Source organism: Chrysemys picta, chromosome 1 (assembly GCF_011386835.1).
Source record: "Chrysemys picta bellii isolate R12L10 chromosome 1, ASM1138683v2, whole genome shotgun sequence".
NCBI classification, from domain to species: Eukaryota; Metazoa; Chordata; order Testudines; family Emydidae; genus Chrysemys; species Chrysemys picta.
The window spans coordinates 327,672,705-327,689,330 of NC_088791.1; the positions used below are offsets into that span (position 1 = coordinate 327,672,705).

The window sequence follows — 16,626 nt, forward strand, 5'->3', positions numbered from 1 at the left end:
ATTACATGTTTGCTGTGCTATTCTGAATGTTTCCATAAGCTATGGGTAAGTAGGATGATGCCACACTGACTTCATTCAATGAAATAGTAAATCTGGATGAGAACCTCAGCAGTCAGTGTATTACTACTTATGTGAGAGGATGGGAAAATTCCTTTGTAGTGCAGTTTCTCACATAGAAGAATTAAAATGACTCTTAGTCTGTAAATCAAAACGATTTTAGCTTGTTTTTGTTTTCTGCTGTCAAGCTATGAACTTGGGCTGGATGGTGAAAATAAAAAAAAAAAAACACTTGCAGTAAAATTAGACTATTTTTTGTAGTAATTTGCTACATTCTCCAGTCAATAGGGAGGCCATTTATGTAGATTTCTGTTCTATCAGCAGGAGTTTACTGGCATCTGGAGTGACATTGTGTACCTTAATGTGTAGCAAGAACACCAGATGGATAGAAATTATCAATATTCTGTCCTTTTAAAGCTGTGATGAAGCGATCACAAAGCTATTAATTGCTAGCAGTGAGAGACACAAAAACAGAAAGCTTGGGTCTGATGAACTGGAGGGGGTATGCAGCTCTACTCTGCTGGGTTTATGCTGCTTCCTACCCAGGATAACTTTTTGTGCAATCATGCCCGTTAATACAATGTATATATTTCATGATAAAAAGATAATCAGAATTATTTTGCTTTCCTCGTAATCAGATTTCATTAAAAAAAAAAAACACCTAAAAAAAAGCCCCAGCCCTTGAATTTCTTTAGATGTTGGATTCCAAAAATGTTTAGCTTAGTATACAGAGGGACAATATGTTGTGAGAGGCACCTCTAGGTTGCTATGCAGGTAGAGCCTACCACCAAGCACAGTTGAGTTACCCCTTGTGAAGTCTGAGCTAGCAAACAGGAGCAGCAAATGGGAATTTTGCGAGGAAGTTCTCCAGGTGAAGGAGGAGCGACTATGTAGCCCTTGGGGTAAGTTTGTTGTGTTAGTTTGTGTGTTCTTGTGTGCTTGTCATGTTCCTGCCTAATTGAAGTTTATAGTATGGTCTATCTGAAAGGTTGAGGAGGTACTCTGTGCTGTGCCTAGTGGCCTGCTAGGGAAAACTGAGAGCTTCCCAGAGAGGCTCTGATCTGCCATCCTTTTATCCCTACTCCCTTTAGGATTCTCTGACAAGGAGGCGGTGTTAACTCAGGGAGAACAGAGGTTTTAAAAGCCAGTTCCTGAGCAACCAGAGGAGCTGGTGAACAGGGGATTTTTGAGCAGGGAATTTAGAGAGGGAATGTGAGAGCTAGATACACCTAATAAACATTCTCTAAACTTAGTCCAATAACCCCCCTCCCCTTCAAAACACAAACACACACACACACACACACACACACACACACACACACACACACACACTATATATTAGAAATGGAAAAGATACAGAGAAAAGCAACAAAAATCATTTAAGGTTATGGAACAGCTTCCATATGAAGAGAGATTAAAAAGTTCTGGTGCTATTCATTTTAGAAAAGAGACGACTAAGGGATGAATAGGATAGAGGTCTATAAAATCATGACTGGTGTGGAGAAATGAAATAAGGAAATGTTATTTTCCCCTTCAGATAACACAAGAACCAGGGTCACCCAATGAAATGAATAGGTTTAAAACAAACTAAGGGAAGTACTTCTTCACACAACACACAGTGAACCTCTGGAACTGGTTGCCAGGGAATGCTGAGCAGGCCAAAAGTATAACTGGGTTCAGTAAAGAATTAGATAAGATGGTCAGGGATGCAACCCCATTCTCCAGGTGTCCCTAAACCTCTGACTATCAGAAACTGGGACAGGATGATGGGATAGCTCACTCGATAATTGCCCTGTTCTGTTCATTCCCTCTGAAGCATCTGGCACTGGCCACTGTCAGAAGACAGGATACGGGGCTAGATTGGTCTGACCTAGTACGGCTATTCTTATGTTCACATTCTTCCTAGCTAATGGGAAGGCTTAAATGACACATTTAGGTAATTGTTAAATCGCTGGGAAATTTCCATGGTGGCAGGGTGCTCTGTAGCATCTTTTAAAGATTCATTTACAAGGTTGGCTAGTGGTCTGTTAACTTACCGTAAATGTATAAATAAAAGGGTCAAGTGTTATTTCACTCCTAATTTTCAGTCAGAGCAGACGTTTGCGCACTGTGCAGGCACAGAACCACATGTGCATGCACAAATAAGAGATCTGCATGTGAATGTGGCAGAGCAGGTACATCCTCAGAGAGACTTTCACGTTGTGTACTGTGCTTATTAACCTCACCTCACAGGTACTTCTGCTTAGACACTGGACTAGTAGAAGCTTCACAGCAGCTTATTTTCAATGACCTCATGTGTAGAATAGTCTGGTTTGCCTCAAGGATTATCACTTGGAATGAATTCCTCCTTCTGAAAATGCCAAATGTAATAAAATCACAGACACAGCATTGTTTCATGGCATGCTTTAATACTGTTCTTGCTGCCAGAGAAACAAGATCCATGCTTTAAACACATCTTTCCAATTCTTTTTTCCATCAGACGGCCCTTTATTCCACTAAATGCCTTATGGGGATAATAAATGTGTGATGTCTTTGAATATAATGACAAGGTATGCGCTTACTCCCCATGCTATCTGTAATGCAAATCTGTGGGAAGCCATAGACCTCTGGTAGGGAACCCCTGCTGTTACAAGACGAGGCAGCTGGTGCTATGTAGTGACAGAAGACTAATTCTGATTATTCTCATTGTCTTTAGTTTTGTTATCTTGTTTGCTTTGGTGCATCCAACGTACGGTACCCTGCATTGTATCTGACTTAACATAGCACAAGTTCAGTGGCCTTTGGACAAATGTACACACCATGATGAACTGCTATAATTTTTCACATGGACAGTGTAATTAATGAAGTGAGAGTCTTCAGAGATAGGCCTTCATTGACAGTAGCTGTGTAAATGTTGGTGTGCGTTAGATGAAAGTGATATCAAAGGGGAGCCAAAAATGTGTGTGATCGTTATTCAAAATACACATTGATCCTGCCTGAAAGATTTGTTTTTTTCCCCCCCCCCTTTTACAGATTGTGGCACAGGCAGCCATCTGAAGTAGCAAGGACTGTTTCACCACTTTTCAAAGACCTTCCTTGGCCTATCTCTGCAAGTCAGTTTTTGTTTTTTGTTTTGGCGGGGGGACAACAAAAGAGCCTAAGAGAAGAATGAGGCAGCTGAAAGGAAAGCCCAAAAAGGAGACCTCCAAAGATAAAAAGGAGAGAAAGCAGGCAATGCAAGAGGCTCGACAACAAATCACCACTGTAGTGCTTCCCACAATGGCTGTTGTTGTGCTTTTAATTGTTGTGTTTGTTTATGTGGCAACTCGCCCAAATACAACGGAATGATGCAGCTTTTTAAATTCTCTAACTTCGTGTATTAATACTCGTATTTTATGAAGAGCCAAAAAAAACCCCGCAAACCTTTCTTCCAATATCCCACTTTTTAATAGTACTTTACAAAGGAACCTACTGTCCTCTTCAGTCTTCTACTTACTTGGAGTGCTATGATTTCTGTTTTGGAATGTAACATAAAACGGATTAGTGAGCATGCCAGTCCGTTTTATGGTCCAGGTGATGTGCCTTTCAGACTTTTAAAATGGTGTTTTTTCTTAAAGCTCTTTGAAGTTCTATATTGTGAAAGGAAACTCTGTTGCGTTATAAATTTGTATAAATCAGTTTTCAGATTTTATCACTGTAATCTGTAATGTTGCTCCCATGAGTTTTTGTATGTCTGGTTCACAACTTCTAAAGAAGTACATTTCTTCTTTGTGCTTAATGTCATTTGAAATGCTTTGATTTAAAATATATATATATATATATTTTTGGAATAAAGAAGATATTAATCTTACGTAGAATCTTCATCTTGTTTAGCCAGAAAGTGGCTTGATTGTGAAACATGGCCTACATTATGTAATATTTTTTCATTAAATGCTATACAGCAACGTTTCTCAAACTGGGATCCACGGACTCCTCGGGATCCACGAGGGTATCCCAGACTCCTCCCCCTCCCTCCCAGCGCCTCCTGCATGCTGGGGAACAGCTGTTCAGTGGCGTGCAGGAGGTGCTGGGTGGGAGGGGGAGGAGCAGGGATGAGGCGTGTTTGGGGGTGGAAGCATGTCTGAGGCCGCCGGCCCCACTGCTCAACTCCTCCCACTCCCACCCAGTCCCTCCTGCACTCTGTGGAACAGCTGTTCAGTGGCGTGCAGGAGGTGCTGGGAGGGTGGGGCAGGAGTGGGGACGGGGCATGCTCAAGAGAGAGGGGGGGAAGAGGAGGGGCAGGGGTGAAGTGGGGCGGGAAGAGGTGGGGTGGGGCACTTACAAAGGATTTCATTTTCCTGTGGGACTTGAACATTCAAAGTGAATAACATAAGATCTACCAGAACAATCTTGCAGAAGCCCAAGAGAAATATTCCACAGGTTTTTCATGGCAAAATAGCTAATATAAAGAGATGAAGAAAATGAAGAAAATATGGAATAATGTAGGTTAGGCTTTCAAACACTTTATTCAAATAGACCATTCTTATATGGATCCCAATTTCTCTTTAGAACCTAGCATCAAACCACCGCAGTTGCACTCCAAGAAGTTAAAAAGAAAAGTATATCAAAATTCCTGGAATAATTCTATGCACTTCTACTCCTCATCCCTTCTTCATCCAAGGATCTCAAAGTACTTAGAACCCCCAAAAAACCCTCAAAACATGTTGGAGAGGTAGTTTCGGGATCACTTCATCACCACTTCAGGGCAGATGCTGCTGAGGATGAATACAACACAGCAGCTGTGTATCAGTATTTCCCACAGTTGCTTAGTGCAGGAAGTGAAAAAGGCTGTAACCCTGCAAACTCTTCTGCATGTGCTTAACTATCAGCACCTGGATAGTCCCAGTGAAGCTATTGGGACTACTCATGTGCAGGTTTAGGACCTTATTCACTTCCTGCACTCTTGTGTGGTAAAGATGTTACTGTGTAGAATGCCATGTCACATTGACACTGCAGGAGAAATTTTGGGTCAGCAAAATGTAAATGTCTGTTTGGATTTGGTTTAAGATGTGGGAATTAAAATCCTTATGCTCAGAAAAAGAGCTGGGAATTTTAATCAGAAGTGGTCCTGATCTCTCTCCTGCTAATCACTTGACATGTTTGCAGTGCCCACTAGCTCCAAGCTGGGTCTTGAATCACTGCTGTCTGAGGTGTGCTATCTACTGAATTACCAAGTACAGCAGATCCTGTTACAGACATTTCGGGAATGGAGGTTGTCCGTAACTCTGAACAAGACGTTATGGGATGCTCCTCAGGGCGGACTGCTCAGAGTGGGGGCTCACAGCTGTGCCTGCGAACTTCAGGGTCTTCACTTCCTGCCTGTAAGTAGCTGCCCAGCAAGTGAGGGTGGGGACAGGCATCTGGTTCTAGCCGCCTGACTGCAAGGGTGATGAGTGGGGCACCATGGCGCCAGCACGTGGTGAAGGCTATGGCCCTTTAAAACTGAGCTGCTCCTCCAGAGCGCAGCAGGCAGGCAGGCGCTTGGGTCCAGCTCCAGCAGCAAACACTCCAGGCCAGGTTTCAGCTGGAGCTGGGGAAGTTTCTTTCCCCGACTGGGACTGAGCATACAAGCTTGTCACCCTCCTGGGGAAGAACTGCACCCATGTACTCCTGTTCTTTTTACAGGAAAGCGACACAGACTCCAGTCCTCCTCCTACTTTGCCTGCTCAGGGGCTCATAGGTGTGCCTGTGAAATTCACCTCCTATCTGTAAGTGGCTGCCCCCTGTGTGGTGAGTAGAGGGGTGGGGACAAGCAGCCCAGATGTGCCTACCTTTAGGATGCAATACAGGCACAGAACAGTGTTTCCTGTTTTTTTGTTTTTTAGGGCTTTTTTTTGGTCTCCACTACTGCCTGATTGCTTACTTATGGTTCCACATGGTGTCCAGTTGACAGGCCAGTCTGTAACTCTGGTGTTCGTATCTTTGAGGTTCCACTGTACTACTTGTTGCTCAAAGCATCTCCTGTTCTTGAAAAATCATCTGGACCTCTTATATTGAGGAAATGCCCCTGTGTGGTTAGAGATCGAGCTAAATGACGTCTGTGCTGGAGTTGGTCAATCTCTGATGCTCCTTCTCAACTGTTACTGTAGTTCTCATGGCTTTTAGCATAATGTTTGTCTTCCTCTACTTTCCTGTGACGAAGAATTACCTCTTTATTAGGGACAGCCATGGTTCTGTGTTGTACGTTGTCCTCATTGGATAAAAGTTGGTTACCTTAAATAAGAATGAATTAAAATTTGTGGCTGAGGAAGCTAACACACCACCACACAACCTACATGTAAATTCTGCAGTGTCCTTCGTCTGCCTGTTCAAGTGTAAGTAAAATTGCATTTAGTTAGAGACCAGCCTTGAATCTGAATCCTTCCTGCCCTGTCAGATATTGCTTAGGGCACAGACAAGGCTCTGCCATCCTTGCCTATCCTGGGTTGCTCTTTGCATGTCCTCTGTATTAAATCCCATGAGTTTTCCCTCCGAGTTCAACAAAGGGATTCTTTCGGTCAGTCTGTTTTGTGTTCCTTGCTATCCCGAGAAGCACTATGGACCTGGAAGGCTCCCTCTGAATTAGTTCACAAAGCCACTATGCTATTCCTTTAAAATCGGTCAAGACTTGTTTCTACCATAACTCACAAGTAATTAATAATGACCCTCATTGATCATGTCTTCTCTCCTCATTTTTTTCATTTGTCACCTATCTTCGCTGATTGTGAGCTCTTTAGGACAAAGACAACGTGTCACACCTAATGTATTCGGAGTGCTACTGTAATCAAAATAATCAACTATATGGATCAAAATGTTTATTCAAATTGGTATTCTAATATCTAGTACATTATTTCCAGTGCACTGGAATGTGCAATTTTAAAGGCTGCTACATCCAGGAGTAAAATAGAACACTTCACTTATTGAGGTGTTCATTATGCAAAATAACAGACTAAATTAATAGCCTTAATTTGAAACTTTAAAAAAAAATCTTTTAAAAATAATTGATTGTAGACCTGTCAATATTTTTATGTTGTGAAGATCACATTTTGCACCTCAACTTTGGCATCTTTTACTGGGATCTCTTTTAATTACAGCATATGGGAATATGCATTAGAAAAATTTATTTCCTTTATCATGTTTTGTAATTGACATAAATCCTGACACTTAAGCATCAGGAACTAAACTAATGGCAGCTGGTCAAATGTCGAATATTCTGAACTTGCCAGACAAAGGTTTAATTGTATCTATGATTTTTTAACTATGTATTAACCCAAGTGTCATTAGAGTTCAAAAGTATTTCAGAAATAAGATTTCAAACTGTTTCCCAGCATATAGTGGCTTGTGGCAAAATTGAATGATTGATTACAAGCATTTTATCAGGAAATCATGCTGAGGTATTTCTGCAACAATGTCTTGTGATATGGTTTCCAAGCGTGCTCATTATCAGGTGAAGTCATTATAAACCTGGCATTGCCTTCTGATAAATCAAGTCATGGAGCAATTTATTAGGAGCAAATTTTCAAAGCATAAATCAAATATAAGTAAAATACTTAAAGATCAAGGTTTTAATGGAGTTTTTATAAATGGCTTTGAAGTATAAAGAAAATAAAGGAGTTTTGTCAAATACTCATAGAACGGTGTAAGTGGCTATTTCTCAAACAAGATCTTAATCCCTGTCACCAAAGCGAATAAGACAACTGACACTGCAAGGGGTTTTGAGGGTAAAACTACACATTTTTTAGATGCTAGAGCACTTGATCTTCAGTCTTCTGGTTCAATCACACAATAGGAGCATGCTTGCCCCTTTAAATTCTCACTTTGAAAATTATTTTTGGTAAAGTTAAATAGTGGAAATATGAAATTGGCCTTCATTTAAAAAAAAAAAGGAATAATATGTACTAGGGTGCATGGACAAAAAATATCTATGCAGACCAGGGATATGCTGAAAGAAAAGCTCAAACACAGAATGCTCTTCAAATTTGTGCCAGGCCCTGATCCTGCAATTTTTTTGCATTTTGGCATGTTGCTTTCATGAGGAACTACATGGGAGCAATAGGCTCCTTGCAGGTGCTGCAGTCTGCCCATGCACAATAAATTGCAGGATTTAGGGCCATATTCTGTATAGAATGTAGCTCATGTAGACTCCCCACTAACAGTACTGCCAACTCCCACATTATGTGGTGTTTTATTTAAGACACCAGGTTCTGGAGCCATGTGATTACAAGAGAGAATCTGGCTTTTTTTGTTTTGTTTTAAGTAAAAGCTAACTTTGTAGCCTTCACAGTGCAGAGAAAAGCTTGAAAACATGAAGCCTGAAGGTTCAAAAGCCAGAAGGTAAATTTTTTTAAAAGTATTTCTTTTTGAATCTCATGATATTTAAGCTGATGTCACTGAATGTTTGAAGGTGGCAATACTGCTCTAGTGTAGATCAGGAGTAATTGCACTGCAATCAGTGAAGTTAAACTGTTGTACAATATATATATGATCATCCAAACTGGGCCCAGTATTTTTAGAGCTCTTCAGCCTGAAGTTGGCTTGCAAATAGTACTTATGAAATAGCAATGAATAGTTAAACCCTTGTAATGAACGACTTGTTGTTTCATGAGAGACAAGGTGGGTGAGGTAATGTCTTTTATTGGACCAACTTCTGTTGGTGAAAGAAACAAGCTTACACAGACCTCTTCTGTGTAAATTCAAAAGCTTGTTGCTTTCAGCAACAGAAGTTGGTCCAATAAAAGACATTACCTCCCCCACCTTGTGTCTCTAACATTCTGGGACCGAGACGGCTACAACAACACTGCAAACAATAGTTATTTCATTTTTTTCTTAACTTGGTCTTTATCTTCTATGTACGTTTCAAATTGTTTTTCCTTCCCCAACACCAAAGAACAGGCACAATTGGTCGTTTACAGGGTGTGAGCAGTGAGTGATAGAATGACCCTGGGTTACATTTAAAAAAAATACTTTCCAATAGTCTCTTGGCAGAGGAGGAATTGATCCTGCTTAGAATCATAGAACTGGAAGGGACCTCAAGAGGTCATCTAGTCCAGTCCCCTGCATTCTCTTCATTCTCTCAAAGACACTGTGCAGCCTTTCCCTCATGCAGAAAGGCTCATCATAGATCTCACCATGACCAGTAAAGAAGAGCCACACAACCACCCCAGAATTGGGAGCAATGCAGGGAACATCCTTTGTTTCCCCCAAGAGCTGAGCATGCTGCATCTGCAGAGATCACATACACAGATGGCCCAAGGAGATTGCAATCACAGCCCTAGTTCTCCGACTGTTTCTCTGATTAAGCTTGTGTTTTGTGTGGAATATGTATAGGAAAGTCTTGAAAAATGACATGAAATTTACCAATTGATTTGAGAAAAGTACCTTGGGCCTCTTAAAGTTGAGTGTCTCTCTCAAGTCTAAATGCATTTTCCCTTACTGTTAATTTTTTTACATTAATTTTATTTTACCTGAATGCAAATATGATACCCCGAGGGATCCTAAAGCATGTAACATTTGGGACATTGGCCAGGTCCATCTGAGCTGTTCAGCCTCTTCTAGTGACTTGTCTGAAGTTTCTGCAATTCAAACAGTAAAGTTCTGGAGGGTGTTTAAAGGCCTCACTACACCTGGAAATAACGCTGACTGTCAGTGTCAGTTCAGCGGTAAGTACAATAAAGTCCTTATCTTTATCTATTTGGGTTCTTCTTTGTCCATTACTGTAGTATCTGAGCACCTCTATGCAGATAAAATGCAAGTCACTGGTACTTAAGTGCTTGGGGCCCTGCCCCTCAAAGATACTCAGGCATCGCTGGGCTCAGCATTGCAATGCCTAACTCTGAAGTGGCTGCTGCCCAGGGGAATCCTCAGCCCTGAACTAGGTATCCAGGGGTGAGGGATAGCTCAGTGGTTTGAGCATTGGCCTGCTAAATCCAGGGTTGTGAGTTCAATCCTTGAGGGGTCCACTTAGGGATCTGGGGCAAAATCAGTACTTGGTCCTGCTAGTGAAGGCAGGGGGCTGGACTCGATGACTTTTCAAGGTCCCTTTCAGTTCTAGGAGATAGGATATCTCCATTAATTTATTTTTATTTAATTTATTTTTAGGTTCCCGCCCTACAATGCAGAAGAGAGAGGTGCCTAAAAAGGGACCCCATAGAAGCTAGCAAGCTGAATGAAGGGCCACCTAAGCTCTCCAGGAGTGAAATGCCGAGAAAGGTGACTTAGGTACCCAAGTTGCTGACCTGGTACACCTGGCTGATGGTCCACAGATGGGCATCTCAGCTGGGGATCTTCAGCCACTAACCCTCTTCTGGAGTTAGGCACCTAAGCAAGGTCAGCTGCTTAGGTAGCCCTGGCCCAACCAGCTGAAACTGTCTTTCTGCCTGATACCTCTTTCCCACTCGCCCTATGAGTTCCTGTGCCCCCATCTTCAGTGTGGGTTCTGTGCTTCTCTCCCACCTATTGCTGGCCTGCAGCCAGCCTTTCTGCTCTGGGGTCTGACAGGTATCAGGTGTTAAGCTCCATACCTACAGGACCAGGCTCTGCTGGTGAGATAGGGCATCCCCTGCTTGCTTCTCCAGTCCAGCTTTGGGGCCTCTGGGGCTTCAGCTTGAGCAAGGGCTCTGAGCTGCTCATTATGTGTGGGTCAGCATCTGGGTCTAGGTTGGTGGAAACTTAGGTGCCCTAGGGACTTAGGCAACCACGGGGTTAGGTGGCGGCTGAGCATTGGTTTTGAAAGTGTCAGTGGTACCTAAATGGTGGATTAGGTGCCTAAAGGGGTAGATAGGCCCAGATTCTCAGAGGTATTTAGGGGTCTATGTGCCTAAGTCACTTAGACATTTTTGAAAATTCAACCCCCAAGCATGTGTTTTAACTTTGTATAGGTGAGTAGTCACATTTAAATCAGTGGGGCTACTCGTGCATACAGTTAAACGTGCTTAAATCTTTGCTGGGTCAGAACCTATGGGTGTATTTACCTGTTACTGCATATAATCATAAAAATGTAGGGCTGGCCTGGAAGGGACCTCAAGAGGTCATCAAGTCCAGCCCCCTGAGCTGAAGCAGAACTAAATAAACCTAGACCTTCCCTGGCAGGTGATTGGCTAACCTGTTCTTAAAAACCTCCAATAATGGGGATTCCACAACCTCCCTTGGAAGCCTATTCCAAAGCTTAACTATCCTTGTAGTTAGAAAGTTTTAGTCTATATCTCCCTTGCTGCAGACTAAGCCCATTACTCATGGTCCTACCTTCGGTGGTCGTGGAGAACAATTGATCACTGTCTTTTTTTTATAACAGCACTTAACATATTTGAAGACTGTTTTTAGGTTCCCCCCTCAGGCTTCTTTTCTCAAGATTAAACATTCAATCACTTGTTTAACCTTTCTTCATAAGTCAGGTTCTTCTTCAAGTAGTGTCCCTATGCGTGATCCATTTCAGGTGCTCATGTGATTAGAGATTTTCATTAGCTGTGTCCTTTCAGCCCACACATGCACTGTACATGCCCTGTGCTGTGGGCGAACTGCCATCAATTCCTTCTCAACCACCTTCACCTGAGAGAGACCTGCTTTTAGCATCCCTCATCTTCTTAGAATCTTTTTCTTAGTGTTAGTTTAGCTTATTAAGTTGTAGGTTTAGTTTTTAGCAAGGGGAGGGCCTCCCCTTTCCCTCCCCCCGCATCACGGAGACTTGCCTTTTTCGGGAGAGCATGCCTGGCTCTCGAGACTTAAAACATTGCGTCACTTGCTGGGAGGCTATCCCAGTTGGCGATGGCCACTCCAGGTGTCTTCACTGCCTAGGGGAGTTACACATCCCACAGAAGTGTAACTTCTATTTAGCTGTGAAATCTAGGGCCAGGAAGAACCAGGAGATCAAGCTGAGAATTCTTATGATGCAGCACTCCCTTCATCCTGGATTAGAGCCAGGTCTGGAGACTGCCCCTGTACACTGGTCTCTGGCAGCGCCTGCCTTGGTGAAAATGGTGCCCTGGGCAAACTTGTATTTTGGCACCTCTGCCCCAGCAGGCACCCCCCATTGTCCCTGATCTTGACAACTCCCCCCCCTCCCCCCAATCACCTCCAGGCCCCGCTGCCTCCCATCGTGCTTAATTTGTATTGAAAGAGGTGCCGGGCTTAGCCCTGGCACAAATTAAACACTGGCTGAGCAGCTGGTGCTAGCCTGGCACCAAACTCGGAGTTTTGGGAGGTGAGTGTGTGAGAGAGGGGGAGTATGTGTGTGTGTGTGGGTGGGTGGGTGGGCTGGAGGTGTGTGTGAGGGGGGAGTGTGTCTGAGTGTTGGGGTGTTTGTGTGAGAGAGAGGATGAATGTGTATGTTGGGAGTGTGAGAGAGAGGATGATTTTGTGTGTGTGTGTGTGTGTGTGTTGGGGGAGAGTGTATGTGTGCCTGAGTGATTGTGTCAGCGCGCTGTCTCTTTGAGAAGAGCATTCAGGAGCCTGAACAGCAGTTCCAGCAGCTCCCACTCCGTACCCAGAGGCATCAGCAAAGACATGCTCTCCTTGACCTCCACCCCAGCTCAGCAGAGATCGGGGACACAGGTGGGGGAGACAGCACAGGAGGCAGGCTCCAGGTTCAAGTTTGGGCCAGGGCAGCTCCATAGGCTGAGGGAGGGGGATAGCAGCAGCAGCTGCAGGCAGTAGGGGAGGAGGGGCACCCCCACTTCGGAGGAGTTACCTGGCTAGTCCAGCTCCCTTCCTCCCGCAGCTCAGTCTGTTCCTTCACTCCAGATGCTGCCATGCCTGCCTGCCTGCCTCTAAGTCCTGCTGGCCGTCAGCAGGTCAGGTGGGTAGGAGGTACCAGCACGGCATCCTCTTGAATACTGCGCCCTGGGTAGAGACCCAACCTGCCCACTCGTAAGGCCGGCCCTGGTCCAGGCAGAGCTAGTGCCCCTTTGACTTTGGTCCATCACTTCTCCAAAAAGGGGAACTGCCTGAGAGGATCCACCTTTCATGAACTCAAAGGGTACGGCTCTCCTGTGTCCCGTAGGTGATGGATACCCCAAAGTCTTTGCAGGAAGCCCTCCTCAGAGCTCAGCTTTGTGTATATGTGAGGGAGCTGATGCTAACTTAATTTTTGCAATCTTCTGTGATTTTACAAAGTAAACGATCTTCCTGTGATCCCTTATGCAAATAGCTACACCTGGCTTGGTTTGCAATTGAACCAAAAAGGTACTGGCCATTCGCCTTTTTCTGGGAAAAGACCTGTTTTGCCTCCTTAGTCTGTTTAGAGACTCCAAAACCCAATATCAGAGAGTATCCATAATTTCACATACACCTTCACTACATACATTTCACAGTTATATTCCCGGCCAGCATGCTATTCGTTTTCAAATGATATATTACAAAATATTTTTAAAATAAATATCATGGCAACAGTGTGTGAGGTGTATTCATCTAGTCCTGTTATATATCAGGCAGCCCCTTGCCATCTGGCATTGGGGTGCTCTTAAGGTCACAGTGGCTTACATTGGAGTGTAGACGCAGAAAGAGCTGTTTGAACGGCTGCTATCACAAATGGCTGCAAGGGTACAGGCTCCTGCTGCATCACCCACACCATGGTTGAATCCCTGAGAGTTACTCTGTGATGTGGTCCAGAGATAGGCATTGAATTCACCAAGCTGAGTGGCCCATGCAGTTGGGTCCCATGAGTGGCTAGGCAGGGCGTCTTTGCCCCATGCAGCCCTCCATATTGACCCCCTCCTTTGTGGATGCCTCCACCCTCACCCCCTCCTAGTACCAAGTGTGTGGCAAATCAGAAAAGAAGGGAAAGGAGAACAGGTGGCCAGGAGACATGCGATAGTAGGGGGTTTCTGTCTTGTACATGGTTTCACTGTTTGCACTTGTTTGTGCACTTTTTTTTTAAAGGTTCTGTTGTTACTGGTGTTTTGGTGTGGTAATGGCAGCTGGCCTGCCTGGCAATGGGGTAATGTACTTCTCTAATACACATGTATAACTAAAGTTTATTGCTATCACTGTACCGCAGCATACGATGTGTATTTAAAATAATAAAGGTAAACACATGATCATGGAGAACTAGGAATCAGCGTACAAACACTATTCCTCAATACAGTTATCTACATCAATTCATACTTCCATCACTTCTTTACATCAATCCAGATTGTGAATCATCCCCCCCACCCCATTCCAAAGCAGTCAGGTTATTCATAAGTACATTGCGTGGCAATCAACCCCCCCATTCCCCAAGCAGTGAAACCCTCCACAATCAATGAGTCCTATACCCATCACCCACAAGCATATTCACGAAGGTACAATACCCCCTTTTTCATTGGGCCTTGCAAGTCCGTAATGTGGGAGCACAAAGCATCTCTGACTGCTGTTGCCCAGGTGCATCCAGTTCCAACAGTGGAGGGGCACTTTCTGGTTGAGGGTACCGTTTCAGTGGCCCATCGCTTTCATAGGTCTAGTCAGGGGGAAATGGCTCACCTCTGGCTTAACAAATATGGTGCAGAGCTAAGTTCCCTCTAAGCTGTGTGGCCGCACAGCAGGCCATCAAGGGTCGCGCAGGAGCTCAGGGCTGCGGTGGGGAGAGGCCTCTCCCCCAGCCCCAGCCCTGCCGAGAGAGGCTCTCCCGCAGCCCCAGAGCTGCTGTGGCCAGGGAGAGATGCTCTCCCCAAGCCCCAGAGCTGCCGTAACTGGGGAGAGGCGGGGAGAGGCACTCTCCCCTGGCCCTGGAGCTGTTGCGGGGAGAGAGGGAGAGAGGTCAAGGGCTGGGGGGGAGTCCTCCCTGCTGCAGTCCTGGGGCAGCCTGCACCCCAAACCCCTCATCTCTGGTCCCACTCCAGAGCCTGCATCCACAGGTGGAGCCCTCAACCTCCTGCCCCAGCCTTGAGCCCCCTCCCACACCCTGAGCCCCTCATCCCCAGCTCCACCCCAGAGCCTGCATCCCCAGCTGCAGCCCTCACCTCCCTGGACCTCAACCCTCTCCCCAGCCCTGAGCCCCCTCCCACACTCTGAACCCCTCGGCCCCACCCCGCCACACATCACCTCCATATTGGTGCACATAACAAAATTCATTCCATACATGCAAGGGAAAATTTAGAGGGAACTTTGGAGTCACAGGAAGCCACAGTAATGCAGACAACACTGATGACACTGGCATCCAAATGGGTCTGTAAACATCTCCAATGGGATTTCAATCTGCCAAAAGCACATTCAACAACCATTCTGCACCTGCTGTGAATGTAATTAAGCTCTCTTTTGCCAGGGCCTCTGAAATCAGGTTATAGATTCATAAGCCAAGGCAAAAGGTGGGCACAGTAATTCCATTTATGACAATGTTATTTGGTGAGAATAGTGTCCCAGCTGGTCCGTGAATGCAGAAACCTCCACCACCACTTAACCCACACTGGTTGGCAACGGACTTTAGCAGTCTGGAGTAGCCAGCTTCCAGACAGTTATAGCAACCCGCTTCTGGACCAGCAACGGGGATGCAGTTGTGTGTCTTGACACCGGAGGGTCGGGGCAAGCTGCTCACAAAGCTTCAGAAATGTAGTTTTCTTCATGCAAAAGTTCTGGACATTGTTGGTCGTCCCAGATCTGCATGACAATGTACTCCCATAAGCCTGTGCTTGTGGCCTGCTCCAGAAGCACTGGGCTACATAAGGGGCAGCGGTAGCTGTACTGAGTACCATGAGCAGCATCAGCCAGTTTGAGTTGGTCATGTTTGTGTTTTCCTACTGCTCCATCATAAGCTGTGCCAGGTGCCTTTGGTGGGTCAGAACATGCCACTAATGTCCACCAGTGTCTCATGGAAGCACTGCCTGCTTCCTGACACAGGAATGAAAGCGCAAGCAAAAGAAGTTGTTCAAAAGGCGCCTCCTCCATAGTGCTGTCTCTAGTAGCTGGGAGCACACAGACCAAAATGAGTGGTGGGCAGGGTGTGTTGGCAGGCTGTTCACACTGTCTGTAATGTGTAGGGTGGACAGTCAAGTTTTCCCACAGTGCACCACAGTCAAAGGACTAGAGTGGTCGTGTTTCAGGAGAGTGCTGTGGAGTCTGAGATATGGTTGGTTTTATTCAGGCCTGCGTGCTGCAGTATGGATGCCAGATCCCAAGGTTCAAGCTCTTTTTAGAAAATCCCTAATGTAGGGTTAACACTCAGTGTAGACGCTCAAGCCCTGGGTTCTTGAATCCAGGGTCAGCTGACTCAAGTCCCACTAATCCTAGGTTTACATTGCAGACTAGACATACCCTCAGACTCTCCAGTACCTCTGTTAATAACAGCAACGTACTAACTTTTGGCTGGATAAGCCAAAGTCAGTGTCAAAATCCAACATTTAGAGGTTTGAAAAAACCAAGAAAGATGTGATACCATGATGATTTTTCATAACATTTGTCCATCTTTGGTTTGATTTGGTAGAGTTTTAGTAGCCACTCCCTGCATGGCTCGCTGATCATTGAGACATAGTGTCTGACTTGTTCTTGCTTTCATTACAAGTTTTGCCTGTTAGCCAGGTTCAGATCTAGTATGACTGGTAGCCTTTATGGTGTGACTTGTAGAAGCAAGTTGTTTTTACTTCCTGCCCTTAGAGTGGAATGGAATGT

At 44.8% G+C, this 16,626-nt stretch overlaps 1 protein-coding gene across 7 annotated transcripts in view; it reads left to right on the top strand.

The window, feature by feature from the left end:
* LOC101931329 (uncharacterized) overlaps positions 1-16,626 on the top strand; it is a 167,396-nt gene that overhangs the window by 33,894 nt on the left and 116,876 nt on the right. For 3 of the 7 annotated variants that reach the window (XR_509237.4, XR_010597892.1, XR_010597891.1), the window contains one exon: positions 3,070-3,886. The exons of the other annotated variants lie outside the window; for them this stretch is intronic. The gene's annotated coding sequence lies outside the window, so the exon portion shown is untranslated. Of the gene's footprint in view, positions 1-3,069; positions 3,887-16,626 lie in introns of those variants that run through there. 7 annotated transcript variants of the gene reach the window in all.